Below are 16,673 nucleotides of genomic sequence, written 5' to 3' on the forward strand. Positions count from 1 at the left end.
TTCAATCCTGTCTGCCAGGGTCCCAGTAGGGGTGTGGCAGTCCTTTGTGTGAGAGCAGGCCCTCCACCCTCCCAGCCCAGGAAGACCCATTCAAAATGCAGATGTATACAAGTGAGGCTGAGTACCCTGTGTTTGGGGTGTGTCTGAGTGAATGCACAAGGAGCTGTCAACCAAGCCCAGCCAGACGTGGATTGTAAGGCACAGAAAGATTTAAGTGCAAAGAAATGCTCACTTTCTAAAAGTGGCATTTCTAGAATAGTAATATTAAATCCGACTTCACCAGTCAGCAGGATTTTGTATTACCATTCTGGCCATACTAAATATGACTTTCCTGCTCCTTTCAGATCAGCAGCTGCCACTTCAACAATGTATGAGGGCAGCCCCAATGTTAGCCTATGAAGGGAGCAGGCCTCGCAGTAGTGTAAAAACGAATTTAGGAGTTTTACACTACCAGGACATATAATTACACAGGTACATGTCCTGCCTTTTACCTACACAGCACCCTGCTCTAGGGGTTACCTAGGGCACACATTAAGGGTGACTTATATGTAGAAAAGGGGGAGTTCTAGGCTTGGTAAGTACTTTTAAATGCCAAGTCGAGGTGGCAGTGAAACTGGCACACACAGGCCTTGCAATGGCAGGCCTGAGACAAGGTTAAGGGGGCTACTTAAGTGGGTGGCACAACCAGTGCTGCAGGTCCACTAGTAGCATTTAATCTACCAGCCCTATGCACACAGGGTGCACCTTACTAGGGACTTATAAGTAAATTAATAGTCCAATCAGGTATGATTCAAGGTTACCATGTTTTAAGGGAGAGAGCATATGTACTTTAGCACTGGTTAGCAGTGGTAAAGTGCGCAGAGTCTAAAAACCAGCAAAACTGAGGTCAGAAAAAGAAAAGGAGGAAGGCAAAAAGTTTGGGGATGACCCTGTCAAAAAGCCAGGTCCAACAGTGGGCAAGTTCTTCTAAATGATGGGTGGGATCCGCAGTCGCTTTGTAGGGCAAGAAACTGTTTCAGTTCCAGTCGTCGTGTTGTCTCGCAGGTCAGTGTCACAATCCGTGATATGTTGCAGAGTTTGAAAGCGATTAGCCGTCTCAAAGCTTTTGGATGGTGCATGGGCAAGCATGGGTGCTTTTTCTGGCGAGGTTGGGCACGAGTTGCTTCCTCGCTTCTTTTGGTGTGCCATTCCATGTCATCTGCAGCGTCGGTGGAGCGTGCACTGGTTTCTGTAATTGCTGCCATTGCGAAGCAGTGGGGAGGTAATTTTGCTGAAGAGCTTTGCAGGCTAGCCAGTTGTTCATTGTTAGTGTATTGCTGGATCAGATTTGTGTTGAGAGAAAAGAGAAAGGGAGAGGAGAAGAAGAAGAAGAAAAAAAGCTAAAAACAGAGCTCTCTGTAAAGATATAATAGCTAATTTTGCACTCGGCACAGCTCTCTGTAAAGCGATGCTAGCAGAATATAATAGCTGATTTGTACTCCAGTCTTCTAGTGTCTCTCTGTGAGGCATAGAAGCTGTCTGCTGTAGAGCGTCTCTCCAGGCGAGGCGCAGTAGCTAGGTAAGAGTGTCCTTTCCTCCTTTGCAGCGTCTTCTCTGCTAGAAGAGAGGAATGCGCTCTTCCTCAGTCAGCTCTCTGGCCTCTCATGCCAGGGCTATAGTACAAGCGGGAGCGGGAAGAGAAAGCGGCATCATCGAGTGAGGAGAATCATCAGAGCATCTCCCATCTGAAGGGGGGTGCGGCAAGCACATTTTGTACCAAGTGTGGACCCCCCCGCTGTGCCTAGCCAGCAGCCCTGACCACATCCTCACCAGAGTAGTAACCTGACAAGATCTCACCCTTCACTGAGTCCACCAATCATGGGCCACGGACCGAGGAAAGCCCTAGGTGTGAGATGAAGTGAAATACTTCTAATAGGTCAAGGAATCCAAGATGGGGGCCCCTCCACACCCGGTATTCACACAATGCAGCTTTTCTCACTGCGCCACAGAGAGGGCCCGGAGGAGCGAGGGCAGAGAGGGACTGGGTGGACAAGAGAGAGGAGAGCAGAGGGGGGAGAGAGACCGTGAGGGGGAGAGGAAGAAAGTGGTGAGGGTAATCAGAAGACAAGGGAAGAGGAGAGCAGTGGGGGGGGGGGGGGGGGCGGAGAGAACAGTGAGGAGGAAGAGGAGGGCAGTGATGGTGGATGAGGGCAGTGAAGTGCGGCAGGGCCATAGCGAGTATTTTCTGAGTATACTTTTTTCGATCCTGGAGCTTTGGCTCTTAGAGCCAAGGAATGCTGTGGCTCAGTCCTCCCCGAGGCCGTCCGGCCTGCACCCCCAGTAGTTCAGTGTCTCCTGCGCCCTCGGACCATCGAGGCAAACACAGGCTTTCCTGCAGGGAGCCCCGAATGACGACACACCCTGGGGCTCGTCTCCACTCACATGGAAAATGCAGCTTAGGTCTGGCAATAAAGAGCTTATCAAGCCATCGTGAGTGCAGCGGGGGCATGCTGCGTCAGGCCGGAAGTGACGTCCTGAGACAGTCATTATTTCCATGGCTTACCAAGTACTCCCGGAGCGTGGGTCATCCTTTACCTGTTTACACGCCAGAGGCACACAGTGCAAAGTTGTGCAACTTCGTATTGTTTTATTGCACTAAAACATATATAAAAGGACATCTTGGCGCCTTATAGTTAGGATGGGCTGCTACATGTGCGATAAGGCCACGGGTGTAGTAACTATACTACTGGACTTGGCTTAGATGGCATTAGCACACATTTTATTTGCACACATTAAGAAGGAGTGACTTCCAGAAATGTGGTTTCCATGAGCTGTGTATATCTTTATAGCGGGGTGTCGGCAGATTTAGGCCCCCCCCTTTGCGCCCTCTTTGTCCAGTGTCACACGGCCGATGCTCGCTCTGCAGCCCCTCAGTGTATTGTTTGTGTGTGTGTGTCTGGTTTGTGTATCAGGCCATCCTCTGGTATTCTGCACGCCTGAAGTGTGGTGCGGGTGTTAGTGAGAGGCACAGAGTCACTCACAGGGTCTCTAAGCTTTGCTGAGGGGTCCTAACAGACACTTCTTCTTGTGTGTGATTTAATATGTGGTGTGCTGGAAGCACTGGCGCCGTGGCAAAGGATTCTGGCCAGTCACTCCTGGGGCTGGCACATGATACCAGCTAGGGCATGCTTTGTGGGTCCCTCTCCTTAATGTGGCCATCAGAGTGTAAAGAGTGGGTTCCATGCATCCAGTAGCAGGGGGAGCTGACACGTCAAGGCTGAGCCCGCATTAAGGGCACACTGGGCATCGCCTTTTCGTATTACCATAAATGGCCACCAGAGGGCGGCAGGTTGCAACTAATGGCTTCAAATAGGAATTGAGAGAGCACCCAAACAGTAAAACGCCATTTTGCTTGGGGATTACAAGGCTATTAACAAACGATATGTCAAAGTGGGCCCTGCATCTGGGGGTTGGGCTGTATTTGTGCACATGTAGCACCTATTGAAAGATTGATAGAACTGACAAAAGCTGGGTATTTTTTGATGGCACACAGCTCTTCTGCGTGTAATGTTTAACTGATACCTAAGGGCGTAGCTTGGTCAGTAAGACTGGGGGGTGCAAGTTTCTGATTTTCCAACAATCACGCTGGCAAATAATGTTAAAAAACATTGTACAACAAACAGGGTGCATGACAGGGTCTTAAGGGGCGGTGGAAAGGAAGACGAATGCGGATTGGTAGGTGAGAAAAAACACAATATTTTGTAAATTAACCATATTTGGCGAATTTCGAAACACAGGGAGAGAGTGTGTACATTTTGTCTGTAGTTTATATAAAAACAATCCCTAGTGAAATCCAACAGACATCTCACCACACCCGATTGAAAGCACCTCTACCAATCTTTTTTTTTTTTTAAATACACCTATTAAGGGATGTAATACCCCAAACACCTCACCCCCCTCCTGAAGCTATGCTCCCGCTGATGATGCAACAAGTCCCTACAAGAGCGCGTCAGAGCTGGGGACAAGATACTCTGGAGCGTGTTCCACTTTTGTGCCATCAGTTAAAAATTTGAATACATTTTGCTGACATTTAAAAAAAAAATCATGCTTTTGGCTGTTTTATTTTACCCCCGAGATGCTGCCTGCCGCGTGTCCCTCGGGAGGGTTTAGCTGTGGGACTGGGAAGACGAGGTCTCCGGTGGCCACCGAGGTCTTCAATAGGCCTCATTCACTCCGCTTGACAGAGCCCTCAGCCCACATCCCTCCCAAAGGTAACCCTCACTGGAAACGCTCAGCTTCTGAGGACTGATGCCTCGGCTCCAGCCCTCGGCCTCAGCATCTGTCACTTGCACATCCTCGTCACTCACTCCAGTACTCCACAGTCCACGCCTTCACTCAAATACCCCATTGAGTACTCACACACACAGCCCAAACCCCCACTTTCACGTCCTGCAGCCCTAATGGACATAAACCTAAAATGTCCCCCTAGCCCTCACTGCACTATGCCTCGAAGACCACTCTTTGCTGACGTCTTGAATGCTTCCTCCACAGCGACCGGTCCCAGGCTATGTGTGCAGGGTGGGCCCCGCCTGTCATCCTCCTCAGTGAACACAGGAGAACCTATGTGTGCCTGCCTTTCATCCTCCTCAATGACCAGTTCCAGCTGTGTGTGGAGGGTGTGCCCTGCCTCTCACCCTCCTCAGTCACCAGTCCCAAGTGGTGTGCAGAATGGGCCCTGCCTCTCGTCCTCCTCAGTCACCAGTCCCAAGCTGTGTTCAGAGTGTGGCCTGCCTCTCATCCTCCTCAGAGAGCAGAACAGCCCCAGGCTGTGTGTGCAGGGTGTGCCCTGCCTCTCATCCTCCTTAGTGACCAGTCTCAGCTGGGTGTGCAGGGTGTGCCCTGCCTCTCATCCTCTTCAGTGACCAGAACAGCCCCAGACTTTGTGTGCAGGGTGTGCCCTGCCTCTCCTCCTCCTCCTCCTCAGAGAGCAGAGCAGCCCCAGGCTGTGCATGCAGGGTGTGCCCTGCCTCTCATCCTCCTCAGAGAGCAGAGCAGCCCCAGGCTGTGTGTGCAGGGTGTGCCCTGCCTCTCATCCTCCTTAGTGACCAGTCTCAGCTGTGTGTGCAGGGTGTGTCCTGTCTCTCATCCTCCTCAGTCACCAGTCCCAAGCGGTGTGCGGAGTGTGCCCTGCCTCCCATCCTCCTCAGTGACAAGTTGTGTTCAGAGTGTGCCCTGTCTCGCATCCTCCTCAGTGACAAGCTGTGTTCAGAGTGTGCCCTGCCTCCCATCCTCCTCAGTGACAAGCTGTGTTCAGAGTTTGCCCTGCCTCTCATCCTCCTCAGTGAAAAGCTGTGTTCAGAGTGTGCTCTGCCTCTCATCCTCCTCAGTGACAAGCTGTGTTCAGAGTGTGCCCTGTCTCTCATCCTCTTCAGTGACCAGAGCAGCCCCAGGCTGTGTGTGCAGGGTGTGCCCTGCCTCTCATCCTCCTTAGTGACCAGTCTCAGCTGTGTGTGCAGGGTGTGCCCTGCCTCTCACCCTCTTAAGTGACCAGAGCAGCCCCAGGCTGTGTGTGCAGGGTGTGCCTTGCCTCTCATCCTCCTTAGTGACCAGTCTCAGCTGTGTGTGCAGGGTGTGCCCTGCCTCTCATCCTCCTCAGTCAACAGTCCCAAGCGGTGTGCAGTGTGTGCCCCGTCTCTCATCCTCCTTAGTGACAAGCTGTGTCCAGAGTGTGCCCTGCCTCTCATCCTCCTCAGTGACAAGCTGTGTTCAGAGTGTGCCCTGCCTCTCATCCTCCTCAGTGACAAGCTGTGTTCAGAGTGTGCCTTGCCTCTCATCCTCCTCAGTGAAAAGCTGTGTTCAGAGTGTGTCCTGCCTCTCATCCTCCTTAGTGACCAGTCTCAGCTGTGTGTGCAGGGTGTGCCCTGCCTCTCATCCTCCTCAGTGACAAGCTGTGTTCAGAGTGTGCCCTGCCTCTCATCCTCCTCAGTGAAAAGCTGTGTTCAGAGTGTGCCCTGCCACTCATCCTCCTCAGTGAAAAGCTGTGTTCAGAGTGTGCCTTGCCTCTCATCCTCCTCAGTGAAAAGCTGTGTTCAGAGTGTGCCCCGTCTCTCATCCTCCTCAGTGACAAGCTGTGTTCAGAGTGTGCCCTGTCTCTCATCCTCTTCAGTGACCAGAGAAGCCCCAGGCTGTGTGTGCAGGGTGTGCCCTGCCTCTCATCCTCCTCAGTGACAAGCTGTGTTTAGAGTGTGCCCTGTCTCTCATCCTCTTCAGTGACCAGAGCAGCCCCAGGCTGTGTGTGCAGGGTGTGCCCTGCCTCTCATCCTCCTTAGTGACCAGTCTCAGCTGTGTGTGCAGGGTGTGCTCTGCTTCTCATCCTCTTAAGTGACCAGAGCAGCCCCAGGCTGTGTGTGCAGGGTGTGCCCTGCCTCTCATCCTCCTTAGTGACCAGTCTCTGCTGTGTGTGCAGGGTGTGCCCTGCCTCTCATCCTCTTCAGTGACCAGAGCAGCCCCAGACTTTGTGTGCGGGGTGTGCCCTGCCTCTCATCCTCCTTAGTGACCAGTCTCAGCTGTGTGTGCAGGGTGTGCCCTGCCTCTCATCCTCCTCAGTGACAAGCTGTGTTCAGAGTGTGCCCTGTCTCTCATCCTCTTCAGTGACCAGATGTAGGAGGCTGGACTGGCTTGTAGTGAGTACCAAGGAGTACTTGCACCTTGCACCAGGCCCAGTTATCCCTTATTAGTGTATAGGGTGTCTAGCAGCTTAGGCTGATAGATAATGGTAGCTTAGCAAAGCAGCTCAGGCTGAACTAGGAGACGTGTGAAGCTACTACAGTACCACTAGTGTCATATGCACAATATCATAAGAAAACACAATACACAGATATACTAAAAATAAAGGTACTTTATTTTTATGACAATATGCCAAAGTATCTTAGAGTGTACCCTCAGTGAGAGGATAGGAAATATACACAAGATATATATACACAATAGCAAAAATATGCAGTATAGTCTTAGAAAACAGTGCAAACAATGTATAGTTACAATAGGATGCAATGGGGAAACATAGGGATAGGGGCAACACAAACCATATACTCCAGAAGTGGAATGCGAACCACGAATGGACCCCAAACCTATGTGACCTTGTAGAGGGTCGCTGGGACTATTAGAAAATAGTGAGAGTTAGCAAAATAACCCTCCCCAAGACCCTGAAAAGTGAGTGCAAAGTGCACCAAAGTTCCCCTAAGGACAAAATAGTCGTGTTAGAGGGAAAATGCAAGGAAAACACAAATCAGCAATGCAACAACGATGGATTCCTGACTGAGGGTACCTGTGGAACAAGGGGACCAAGTCCAAAAGTCACAAGCAGCTCGGAGATGGGCAGATGCCCAAGAAATGCCAGCGGTTGGTGCAAAGAAGCTCTTACTAGGCTGAAGAACTGTGAATACTGCAGGAACGACAAGGGCTAGAGACTTCCCCTTTGGAGGATGGATCCCCCATGCCTTGGAGAGTCGTGCAAAAGTGTTTTCCCGCCGGATGGACGCCAACAAGCCTTGCTACACGCAAATCGTGCGTTTGGCGTTTTTGGACACTGCTGGGGCCCAGGAGGGACCAGAAGGTCGCAAATTGGACCTGCAGAGAGAGGGGACGTCGAGCAAGACAAAGAGCCCTCACTGAAGCAGGTTGCACCCGGAGAAGTGCCAGAAACAGGCACTACAAGGATGCGTGAAACAGTGCTCGCCGAAGTTGCACAAAGGAGTCCCACGTCGCCGGAGACCAACTTAGAAAGTCGTGCAATGCAGGTTAGAGTGCCGTGGATCCAGGCTTGGCTGTGCACACAGGATTTCCGCCGGAAGTGCACAGGGGCCAGAGTAGCTTGCAAAGTCGCGGTTCCCAGCAATGCAGCCCAGCGAGGTGAGGCAAGGACTTACCTCCACCAAACTTGGGCTGAAGAGTCACTGGACTGTGGGGGTCACTTGGACAGCATCGCTGGATTCGAGGGACCTCGCTCGTCGTGCTGAGAGGAGACCCAAGGGACCGGTAATGCAGCTTTTTGGTGCCTGCGGTTGCAGGGGGAAGATTCCGTCGACCCACGGGAGATTTCTTCGGAGCTTCTGGTGCAGAGAGGAGGCAGACTACCCCCACAGCATGCACAAGCAGGAAAACAGTCGAGAAGGCGGCAGGATAAGCGTTACAGAGTTGCAGTAGTCGTCTTTGCTACTATGTTGCAGGTTTGCAGGCTTCCAGCGCGGTCAGCGGTCGATTCCTTATCAGAAGGTGAAGAGGGAGATGCAGAGGAACTCGGCTGAGCTCATGCATTCGTTATCTAAAGTTTCCCCAGAGACAGAGACCCTAAATAGCCAGAAAAGAGGGTTTGGCTACCTAGGAGAGAGGAAAGGCTACTAACACCTGAAGGAGCCTATCACAAGGAGTCTCTGACGTCACCTGGTGGCACTGGCCACTCAGAGCAGTCCAGTGTGCCAGCAGCACCTCTGTTTCCAAGATGGCAGAGGTCTGGAGCACACTGTAGGAGCTCTGGACACCTCCCAGGGGAGGTGCAGGTCAGGGGAGTGGTCACTCCCCTTTCCTTTGTCCAGTTTCGCGCCAGAGCAGGGGCTAAGGGGTCCCTGAACCGGTGTAGACTGGCTTATGCAGAATTGGGCACATCTGTGCCCAACAAAGCATTTCCAGAGGCTGGGGGAGGCTACTCCTCCCCTGCCTTCACACCATTTTCCAAAGGGAGAGGGTGTCACACCCTCTCTCAGAGGAAGTTCTTTGTTCTGCCATCCTGGGCCAGGCTTGGCTGGACCCCAGGAGGGCAGCTGCCTGTCTGAGGGGTTGGCAGCAGCAGCAGCTGCAGAGAAACCCCAGGAAGGGCAGTCTGGCAGTACCAGGGTCTGTGCTACAGACCACTGGGATCATGGAATTGTACCAACAATGCCAGGATGGCATAGAGGGGGCAATTCCATGATCATAGACATGTTACATGGCCATATTCGGAGTTACCATGGTGAAGCTACATATAGGTAGTGACCTATATGTAGTGCACACGTGTAATGGTGTCCCCCACTCACAAAGTTCAGTGAATTGGCTCTGAATAATGTGGGGGCACCTTGGCTAGTGCCAGGGTGCCCTCACACTAAGTAACTTTGCACCTAACCTTTACCAGGTAAAGGTTAGACATATAGGTGACTTATAAGTTACTTAAGTGCAGTGTAAAATGGCTGTGAAATAACGTGGACGTTATTTCACTCAGGCTGCAGTGGCAGGCCTGTGTAAGAATTGTCAGAGCTCCCTAGGGGTGGCAAAAGAAATGCTGCAGCCCATAGGGATCTCCTGGAACCCCAATACCCTGGGTACCTCAGTACCATATACTAGGGAATTATAAGGGTGTTCCCGTAAGCCAATGTAAATTGGTAAAAATGGTCACTAGCCTGTCAGTGACAATTTGGAAAGAAATGAGAGAGCATAACCACTGAGGTTCTGATTAGCAGAGCCTCAGTGAGACAGTTAGTCACTACACAGGTAACACATTCAGGCACACTTATGAGCACTGGGGCCCTGGGTTACCAGGGTCCCAGTGACACATACAACTAAAACAACATATATACAGTGAAAAATGGGGGTAACATGCCAGGCAAGATGGTACTTTCCTACACAACCCCCCCCCCAAACGAAGGACAATAAGACTAGCCATTACCTGATGAGTCTTCATTGTCTAAGTGGAAATATCTGGAGAGTCCATCTGCATTGGAGTGGCTACTCCCAGGTCTATGTTCCACTGTATAGTCCATTCCCTGTAGGGATATGGACCACCTCAACAATTTAGGATTTTCACCTTTTATTTGTTTTAGCCAAAGTAGAGGTTTGTGGTCTGTCTGAACAATGAAGTGAGTGCCAAACAGGTATGGCCTCAACTTCTTCAGAGCCCAGACCACAGCAAAGGCCTCCCTCTCAATGGCAGACCAACGCTTTTCTCTAGGGGTCAACCTTCTACTAATAAAAGCAACAGGTTGATCCTGGCCCTCAGAATTAAGTTGTGATAGGACTGCCCCTACTCCTAATTCAGATGCATCAGTTTGGACATAGAATTTTTTAGAGTAACAAGGGCTTTTCAGGACAGGTGCAGAGCACATGGCCTGCTTCAGCTCCTCAAAAGCTTTCTGACAGTTTGCTGTCCATAATACCTTTTTAGGCATTTTCTTGGATGTGAGGTCATTAAGAGGGGCTGCAATGGAGCCATAGTTCTTAATGAACCTCCTGTAATACCCAGTGAGGCCTAGGAAGGCTCTCACCTGAGTCTGAGTGGTAGGGGGAACCCAATCAATAATAGTTTGGATTTTCCCCTGAAGTGGTGCAATCTGTTCCCCACCAACAAGGTGTCCCAGATAAACCACCTTCCCCTGCCCTATCTGGCACTTTGAAGCCTTGATAGTGAGGCCTGCCTTTTGCAGGGCCTCCAAAACTTTCCATAGGTGGACCAGGTGATCATCCCAGCTGGAGCTAAAGACAGCTATATCATCCAAATATGCTGCACTGAAAGCTTCCAGCCCTTGCAGGACTGTGTTCACCAACCTCTGAAAAGTGGCAGGTGCATTTTTCAAACCAAAAGGCATTACAGTAAACTGGTAATGTCCTCCAATGGTAGAAAATGCAGTCTTAGGTTTAGCATCTTCTGACAATTTGATCTGCCAATACCCTGCAGTCAAATCAAAAGTGCTTAGATACTTGGCAGATGCCAGTGTATCTATGAGCTCATCTGCCCTGGGTATAGGGTGAGCATCAGTTTTGGTTACCAAGTTGAGACCTCTATAGTCGACACAAAACCTCATTTCCTTCTTTCCATCTTTAGAATTGGGTTTTGGTACCAGTACCACAGGAGAAGCCCACGGACTGTCAGAGTGCTCAACCACTCCTAGTTCCAACATTTTCTGAACTTCTAGCTTTATGCAGTCCCTGACATGGTCAGGCTGCCTATAGATCTTACTTTTGACAGGTAAACTGTCTCCAGTATCTATAGTGTGCTCACACCAAGAAGTGGTGCCTGGCACAATGGAGAAGAGTTCTGAAAATTGTCCTAGGAGATTTATGCAATTATCTTTCTGCTCAGCAGTAAGACAATCAGCCAAAACTACACCTTCCACAAGAGCATCTTGTTCTGTGGAAGAGAAGAGATCAGGTAGAGGATCACTGTCTTCTTCCTGTCCCTCATCTGTTGCCATGAGCAGGGTGAGATCAGCCCTGTCATAGTAGGGTTTCAGGCGGTTGACATGGAGCACCCTAAGGGGACTCCTGGCAGTGCCTAAGTCAACCAAGTAGGTGACTTCACCCTTCTTTTCAACAATTGTGTGGGGTCCACTCCATTTATCTTGGAGTGCTCTTGGGGCCACAGGCTCCAAGACCCACACTTTCTGCCCTGGTTGGTACTGAACCAAAACAGCCTTCTGATCATGCCATTGCTTCTGGAGCTCTTGGCTGGCCTGAAGGTTTTTACTGGCCTTTTTCATGTACTCAGCCATCCTTGATCTGAGGCCAAGTACATAATCCACAATATCCTGCTTAGGAGCTTTTAAAGGTTGTTCCCAACCCTCCTTTACAAGTGTGAGTGAACCCCTAACAGGGTGTCCAAAAAGAAGTTCAAAGGGGCTGAAGCCCACTCCTTTCTGGGGTACCTCCCTGTAGGCAAAAAGGAGGCATGGTAGAAGGATATCCCATCTCCTGCGGAGTTTTTCAGGGAGTCCCATAATCATGCCTTTGAGAGTTTTATTAAATCTCTCCACCAGTCCATTTGTTTGTGGATGATAGGGTGTTGTGAACTTGTAAGTTACACCACACTCCTTCCACATGGCCTTTAAGTATGCAGACATGAAATTGCTTCCCCTGTCTGATACTACTTCCTTTGGGAAGCCCACCCCGGAAAATATTCCCAGGAGGGCCTTTGCCACTGCAGGAGCTGTAGTGGTCCTTAAAGGAATAGCTTCAGGATATCTTGTGGCATGGTCCACTACCACCAAGATAAACCTATTGCCTGAAGCAGTAGGAGGGTCAAGGGGGCCAACTATGTCAACCCCTACCCTTTCAAAGGGAACCCCAACCACAGGCAGTGGGATAAGGGGTGCCTTTGGAGTGCCACCTGTCTTGCCACTGGCTTGACAGGTTTCACAGGACTTACAAAATTCTTTTGTGTCCTCAGACATCCTAGGCCAATGAAACAGTGGTACCAATCTGTCCCAAGTTTTCATTTGACCCAGGTGCCCAGCTAAGGGAATGTCATGTGCCAGTGTTAGGAGGAACTTTCTGTACTCCTGAGGGATCACTAATCTCCTGGCAGCTCCAGGTTTAGGATCCCTATGCTCAGTGTACAAGAGGTTGTCCTCCCAGTAAACTCTGTGTGAGTCACTGACATCCCCATTAGCCTGTTTGACAGCTTGCTGTCTGAGACCCTCTAATGTGGGACAGGTTTGCTGTGCCACACTCAGCTCCTCTCTGGCAGGCCCCCCTTCACCCAAAAGCTCAGCAGTGTCTGCTTCCAGGTCCTCTGGTGTAGGTTCTGCACAGGGAGGGAATTCTTCTTCCTCAGAAGTAGAATCCACTGTAGAGGGAGGGATAGTAGGAAGTGGTTTGCTTCTACTAGCCCTAGCTTTAGGGAGCACTTGGTCCATTGTTCCAGGATCCAAGCTTCCCTGTCCTTTTAGCTTTTTGGCCTGAGCCCTTGTCAAAGCAAAAATATGCCCTGGGATGCCCAGCATTGCTGCATGGGCCTCCAACTCCACATCTGACCAAGCTGATGTCTCCAAATCGTTCCCTAATAGACAGTCTACAGGTAAATCTGAAGCTACCACAACTTTCTTTGGACCAGATACCCCCCCCCAGTTGAGATTTACAACAGCCATGGGGTGGCTTTGTGTTATGTTGTGAGCATCGGTTACTTGGTACTGGTGTCCAAGTATGTGTTGTTCAGGGTGCACCAGTTTCTCAATCACCATTGTGACACTGGCACCTGTGTCCCTGTAGGCCTGGACCTCAACACCATTTATTAGGGTTAGTTGCTTGTACTTCTCCAAGTTATGGGGGCAAGCAACCAAAGTGGCTAAGTCAATAGCCCCTTCAGAGACTAAAGTAGCCTCTGTGGTCTCCCTAATTAGACCAACCCCAACTAAATTACCAAAAGTGAGCCCAGCTACTCCCTTGGATTGGCTATTAGTAGGTTTGCTCCCACCACCACTGCTATTAGTAGGGACACTAGGTGTAGCAGTAGGGGTTGTAGTGGTAGGAGCTGTGGTGCCTTTCTTTGGACAACTGGGATCTGTTGTCCAATGGCCTTTTATTTTACATAAATAGCACCATGGTTTCTTTTCCTTGTTCTGATTAAAGGAGGATTTGGGCCCACCACCCCCACCAGAGTGTTTTTGTGGGCCTGATGAAGACTCATTTTTAGATTTGTCCCCACCCTTGTCAGAAGACTTACCATCCTTCTTTTTGTTGCCATCTTTGTCACCCCCTGTATGAACTTTTCTGTTCACTCTTGTTCTGACCCATTTGTCTGCCTTCTTTCCCAATTCTTGGGGAGAGGTCAGATCAGAGTCCACCAAGTACTGGTGCAACAAATCAGACACACAATTATTAAGAATATGCTCTCTCAGGATCAAGTTATACAGGCTGTCATAATCAGTAACTTTACTGCCATGTAACCACCCCTCCAAGGCCTTCACTGCCTGGTCAATGAAATCAACCCAGTCTTGTGAAGACTCCTTTTTGGTATCTCTGAACTTTATCCTGTACTGTTCAGTGGTTAAGCCATAACCATCCAGGAGTGCATTCTTAAGAACTTGGAAATTGTTAGCATCATTTTCTTTTACAGTAAGGAGCCTATCCCTACCTTTTCCAGTAAATGATAGCCATAGGATAGCAGCCCACTGCTTTTGAGGGACATCCTGTACAGCACAGGCCCTCTCAAGTGCAGCAAACCACTTGTTAATGTCATCCCCCTCCTTGTAAGGGGGAACTATCTTATGCAGATTCCTGGAATCATGCTCTTTTGCAGGATGACTATGGGGAATACTGCTGCTGCCACCATGGGTATCTAAACCCATCTTCTGTCTTTCCCTCTCTATTTCTAAAGACTGTCTATCCAAATCCAGCTGTTGCTTCTTGAGCTTCAGTCTGGTTTGCTCCACTCTCAATCTATTGAGCTCCCTTTCTAACAATCTGTCATCAGGGTGGGTGGGAGGGACATTTCTAGATACAGAGGTATGATGGGAATGAACAGAAGGAGACCTGTCCCTTACCAAGGGCACCCTAACAGCTTGGCTACCAGCATAATGTGAGAGCACATCATCAGTATGATGTGATTCAACCTCTGTACCAACTATGCTAGACTGTCTAGTAATGGGCAGGCTGAGAAGTTTCTTTCCTGAACCTTTTCCTGGGGGAGTCCCTGGATCAGATTGAGAACCATTAGCTACTTTTTCTACAGATTGGGCACTTATGGCCTTATCCTGTACTCTAAGCATATTAATTAACAGTTCTAAGGAAGGATTCTTCCCTACACTCAAACCTCTCTCTATGCAGAGACTCCTTGCTCCTTTCCAGCTAAGGTGATCATATGCAAGTTTGGACAGTTCAACTTTTTGGCCTGTGCCAGACATTTTTTAGAGAGAGTTAAAGTGAAAGAGAAAAAAGTTTTCAGAACTTTTTGGAAAGACAGAAAAAACTTTTTAAACTTTTAAGAACTTTTTGAAAGTTTAGAAGTACTTTTCAGCACTTAGAAAAGAGTGAAAAGAGGAAATGCAAAACTTTTTGGCTATGTGTATATACACTGACCTTGTTTTGTATATTTTTCTCTTATGAAAAGTACAATGACAAGAGTGGTAAGTAGTCTCAAAGCACTTATCCCACCGCTGCACAACCAATGTAGGAGGCTGGACTGGCTTGTAGTGAGTACCAAGGAGTACTTGCACCTTGCACCAGGCCCAGTTATCCCTTATTAGTGTATAGGGTGTCTAGCAGCTTAGGCTGATAGATAATGGTAGCTTAGCAAAGCAGCTCAGGCTGAACTAGGAGACGTGTGAAGCTACTACAGTACCACTTAGTGTCATATGCACAATATCATAAGAAAACACAATACACAGTTATACTAAAAATAAAGGTACTTTATTTTTATGACAATATGCCAAAGTATCTTAGAGTGTACCCTCAGTGAGAGGATAGGAAATATACACAAGATATATATACACAATAGCAAAAATATGCAGTATAGTCTTAGAAAACAGTGCAAACAATGTATAGTTACAATAGGATGCAATGGGGAAACATAGAGATAGGGGCAACACAAACCATATACTCCAGAAGTGGAATGCGAACCACGAATGGACCCCAAACCTATGTGACCTTGTAGAGGGTCGCTGGGACTATTAGAAAATAGTGAGAGTTAGCAAAATAACCCTCCCCAAGACCCTGAAAAGTGAGTGCAAAGTGCACCAAAGTTCCCCTAAGGACAAAATAGTCGTGTTAGAGGGAAAATGCAAGGAAAACACAAATCAGCAATGCAACAACGATGGATTCCTGACTGAGGGTACCTGTGGAACAAGGGGACCAAGTCCAAAAGTCACAAGCAGCTCGGAGATGGGCAGATGCCCAAGAAATGCCAGCGGTTGGTGCAAAGAAGCTCTTACTAGGCTGAAGAACTGTGAATACTGCAGGAACGACAAGGGCTAGAGACTTCCCCTTTGGAGGATGGATCCCCCACGCCTTGGAGAGTTGTGCAGAAGTGTTTTCCCGCCAGATGGACGCCAACAAGCCTTGCTACACGCAAATCGTGCGTTTGGCGTTTTTGGACACTGCTGGGGCCCAGGAGGGACCAGAAGGTCGCAAATTGGACCTGCAGAGAGAGGGGACGTCGAGCAAGACAAAGAGCCCTCACTGAAGCAGGTTGCACCCAGAGAAGTGCCAGAAACAGGCACTACGAGGATGCGTGAAACGGTGCTCGCCGAAGTTGCACAAAGGAGTCCCACGTCGCCGGAGACCAACTTAGAAAGTCGTGCAATGCAGGTTAGAGTGCCGTGGACCCAGGCTTGGCTGTGCACACAGGATTTCCGCCGGAAGTGCACAGGGGCCGGAGTAGCTTGCAAAGTCGCGGTTCCCAGCAATGCAGCCCAGCGAGGTGAGGCAAGGACTTACCTCCACCAAACTTGGGCTGAAGAGTCACTGGACTGTGGGGGTCACTTGGACAGCAACGCTGGATTTGAGGGACCTCGCTCGTCGTGCTGAGAGGAGACCCAAGGGACCGGTAATGCAGCTTTTTGGTGCCTGCGGTTGCAGGGGGAAGATTCCGTCGACCCACGGGAGATTTCTTCGGAGCTTCTGGTGCAGAGAGGAGGCAGACTACCCCCACAGCATGCACAAGCAGGAAAACAGTCGAGAAGGCGGCAGGATCAGCGTTACAGAGTTGCAGTAGTCGTCTTTGCTACTATGTTGCAGGTTTGCAGGCTTCCAGCGCGGTCAGCGGTCGATTCCTTATCAGAAGGTGAAGAGGGAGATGCAGAGGAACTCGGCTGAGCTCATGCATTCGTTATCTAAAGTTTCCCCAGAGACAGAGACCCTAAATAGCCAGAAAAGAGGGTTTGGCTACCTAGGAGAGAGGAAAGGCTACTAACACCTGAAGGAGCCTATCACAAGGAGTCTCTGACGTCACCTGGTGG

Source organism: Pleurodeles waltl, chromosome 4_1 (assembly GCF_031143425.1).
Source record: "Pleurodeles waltl isolate 20211129_DDA chromosome 4_1, aPleWal1.hap1.20221129, whole genome shotgun sequence".
Lineage (NCBI taxonomy): Eukaryota > Metazoa > Chordata > Amphibia > Caudata > Salamandridae > Pleurodeles > Pleurodeles waltl.